Source organism: Bombus huntii, unplaced genomic scaffold (genome assembly GCF_024542735.1).
Source record: "Bombus huntii isolate Logan2020A unplaced genomic scaffold, iyBomHunt1.1 ctg00000064.1, whole genome shotgun sequence".
NCBI classification, from domain to species: domain Eukaryota; kingdom Metazoa; phylum Arthropoda; class Insecta; order Hymenoptera; family Apidae; genus Bombus; species Bombus huntii.
The window spans coordinates 135,882-138,877 of NW_026099324.1; the positions used below are offsets into that span (position 1 = coordinate 135,882).

At 46.9% G+C, this 2,996-nt stretch overlaps 1 non-coding gene across 1 annotated transcript; it reads left to right on the forward strand.

Annotated features, from left to right (window-relative positions):
• The first annotated feature begins 430 nt into the window (after positions 1–430).
• LOC126876133 (U6 spliceosomal RNA) lies at positions 431–537 on the forward strand. The gene has a single exon (XR_007693945.1). It is a non-coding gene; the product is annotated as a U6 spliceosomal RNA (small nuclear RNA).
• The last annotated feature ends 2,459 nt before the right edge of the window (positions 538–2,996 follow it).

Below are 2,996 nucleotides of genomic sequence, written 5' to 3' on the forward strand. Positions count from 1 at the left end.
GTGTCCCATTATATCGACATCTCCAAAGTACAATTCTATGTGATTTCTAGGGAGAACAATATAACCGATCCACACCTTCGTCAGACAAAACGTTTATCCCGTGACCGTGGCTACGTTCGGCGACCAGTTGTCACCTCGAACCCACTTTCGCAATCACAAATATCAAACAATTACAAATGACAACTATTGCTTAATTACAGCTATGATAAAATCTAGGCTAAAGCATTAGAAAACTTTCCCAAAAGTTGCAAAGGGAAGGCTCCGGTTTTCCTTTCATCTCCGACATATAATTATGCGGGTCGCAATAATCCTAAGGAACGGCCATAAAACGAGGCTTCTGGATTTACCGCTAAAGCAGTTAAGTCGCCTAAAACACGTTCAAATCGAGACATTCCTTATGGTTATTGTTCCATCAGGTAGAAATTGGGGAGTACTTGCTTCGGCATTACATATACTAAAATTGGAACGATACATAGAAGATTAGCATGACCCCTGCGCAAGTATGACACGCAAAATCGTGAAGCGATCCACACTTTCGGGGAACACGAGGCGGGTATGGGTTTTCAGGGCGTAGGACTATGGCTCGTCGGTGCCTTTGGCACCCGCTAGTTTGCAGATCCGGTGCAGAGAATTTTGCGGAGGATGGATATGGCAGACAAAAAAGGCAGTAACGTTTACGGCGCAGGGAAAAGATACCTCAGTACCGGTGCAGCCGCGGGTTGTAAAGCGAGCCCCGCTGCGTCGCCATCGAGCAATCGTGGCCGTCCGGGGGTGGACCATCAGGCCCCCGGGCGTGTTCATGCGTCTGGTGACGAGGACGTGCAACCAGAGGAGTCTCGGGGAAGGTCAGAGGGTCCGGATGTAACTATCAGCGGCCCGGGATCTTCGTCGGATGGGCTGCTTTCGCGGTACGGTGGCGGCGGCAGGGTGAGATTCGACGACGAAATGTCATCGTGTCCTTCCTCTACGACCGTTGTGAACGCGCTCGGCGAACGATCATACCGGAAAATTACCCGGTCATGGTTGGCCTCACGGAGGGCGAGAGCGTTTAACGCTGAACTCCAACGGCGCACGTGGTCACCACCTCCGCCGTCGCCTCAACAATCGCCGATCTCTGCCGTCTCTGCATCCGCGACAGTGCCGTTGGCGACGACGACGTGCGGAAAGAGGATATAAAGACGGAATCGGAGGAAAGAGAAGGGACCGAGAAGGACAGCTAACCGATTCAGGGACATGAACACGCGGACAGCGCATACCTGCGGAGAAGGGTGCGCTTTCTGCAGAGTGAGGTCAGTCGTCTCCAGGAGACGGTGGAACGGCTAACCAAGGAATGTACTAAGAGGGCAGTAACAGAAGGAAGTGTAGCGACACTCGACAGCAAACTTTCCAACGGTTTCTGTCCCATGGCTCGTTACACAAAGACCCTATCCTTCGGACAAGATGATTGCCAAATGCCTATACATTATTACAGAATATTTTCAGTTAACCTAAGGACCTGCTACAAATCTTAGGATTAATTTAGCTAAGGTCCTCCAAAGGGACAAATGGTCTTTGTCTTAACAGCCCCTATACCTACCGCCCACTACAGGAAGATACTGGAAATCTGCTTTCCTCACCTACGACGCTTCCTACTAGCATCTTTCTCTCAAGGGTGGTTAGCATCCTTTTCCAACCACCAACTCAAAATTTAGCCAATTAACAGCGACGTCCACTTCCCTCACTTTCCGAACCAACGCTTTCCTCAACGAATCCGATGATCTCGTATCCTTAGAGACACCCCACCACAGCTTTTCCTATCCAGCATCATCGTGACAGAAAGTCAGTCGCGAGACGCCCGTCCGAATTGATAGTTGGTAGTTGGCAGTAATCACTGATCCGAGTTGCTCGACATCTCAGGCAATCATCGTCCAAACTCGTAGCGCATACCGAATCGTATCTACCCGAGTTCGAACTTGTAATCGCGAACCGAAATTAATAACCGCGAGTTTTACGCCAAGTATACTCATCGAATATATTTTGTTAATAAATATTTATTGTTAAACATATTCGAGTGTTCCTTCAATACCTATCACGCCCATCACCTCAGAAGTAACGACGGTGAATGTGAAGCGGCGGGGATCACTACTACGAGGGCATAAAAGAAGATGCTCCCGGGCCCCAACGGAAATGATTATGGACCACACAATAAGAATACGTATAAAAAATTTCCTGCAAAAAGTGATAATTTCGTGGATAGAAGATTGTGGATCAAAGGAAAACGATGCCTTACAATTTATCCACATGTTTTCTCTGTTTACACATCGAATAACCTCAACAGGTTATGGGCCCAGGGCTGTAAATTGCAAGGTAGCAACGTGAAGTGAATAAATTGTTAAAGTGTTGTGCTTGGTAAAATAAGGGATAGTGCTAAAAGGGAATCAGCAAGTGCGAAGATCGAGATGTTACGCGGCGAAGAAAATTGGCTCCAGTGGCGTTTGGTTATGCGTACACTTTTGGAGGAAGATGACGACCTGATCAACGTGTGTGAAGGGAATCTGTGTCATCCACGTAACAGCGCGGAGAAAGTAATCGCTCGTAAAAGATTTTTGAAAGCAGATCGGTTAGCGAGAAAATTAATCGTGACCTCAGGAGGAAGGAAACCGTTGGATCTTTTTTTATGTTGCACAACAGCACATGAAATGTGGAAAAAGCTGAATACAGTATATGATATGAAGTCGGATGAGAATTTAAATATGGTCCAGAAGCAGTTCTTCGATTTTAAATGGAAAGAATCTGAAAATGTCTCGTACAACCTATCAAAGTTGGAACTCATAGCGGCAAAGATGAAAGCCCTTGGGAGTGAAATTGGCGAGAAAATGCTGATAACACGCATTTTATCGGTGTTACCAAACAAATTCGATCATTTTCACAGTGCGTGGGATTCCGTGGAAGAAGAAAAGAAGACCTTAGACAGGCTTAGTACCAGGCTGATGATGGGAGAAATCAGATGGAAGAAA